The following is an 824-nucleotide window of genomic DNA, read 5'->3' on the forward strand; positions in this document are numbered from 1 at the left end:
TATTATAAAGCAAGTATTAGAGTTGATGTACCTGTGTACTAGCTCTAGGTTTGAGTTCCCCTTAGTAGACTAGAGCTTTACTAGAATAGTAAAGATTTGTAACTAAGTTAGAGTTTTATTAAAGTGTAAGATATACTCACTTTACTAGTCCTAATCCTTAGGAATAGTAATAGAATAGAGTATAGAGGGTAAGACTTGTAGACTTGTATAGTGAGAGGGTAGAGGAGTCCTACTTTAGTCAAGCTACAAGTGTAGCCTAGTAGGTTGGTAGTAGAGTACTTCCAAGTACTAGATAACTTAAGTTGATAAAACTATCTTTTAAGGGTTAAACTGGCCTCCTTATATACCTTTTACTAGAGTAATGTTACTCTAGTAACTTTAGTAACTCTCTTTACTGTTGTTCCTATAAAGTAGAGCTAGCTAATCCTTTAGACTGTATACTACACTAGTTTGTGTCTTCTATTAATCTGCTAACACTAGTTTGTGTCTTCTTGTATTCTAGATTAATCTTCTAATGACTCCTTTACTGTATTGTTATGTCTTCTATACTTCCTCTCATACTTCTAATGACTCCTTATAAGTCCTTCTAACTAGTTATACTGTGTAAACTGTGTAATACTTTCCCTATAAAGTAGAGCTCTCTATTGTTCTTATGACTCTGTCTGACTCAACCTATACTTCCTGTATACTAGTTTGTAATACACTTTCTTATAAGGTAGAGTATTATGACTTCTAATGACTCCTTATAACTTCTGTAATATAAAAGGCTGTACTTCTGTACTACCTTTAGAACTTACAACCAAAGTTCTAGACTGTCTTGTGTA

Source organism: Fomitiporia mediterranea (assembly GCF_000271605.1).
Source record: "Fomitiporia mediterranea MF3/22 unplaced genomic scaffold FOMMEscaffold_17, whole genome shotgun sequence".
NCBI lineage: Eukaryota > Fungi > Basidiomycota > Agaricomycetes > Hymenochaetales > Hymenochaetaceae > Fomitiporia > Fomitiporia mediterranea.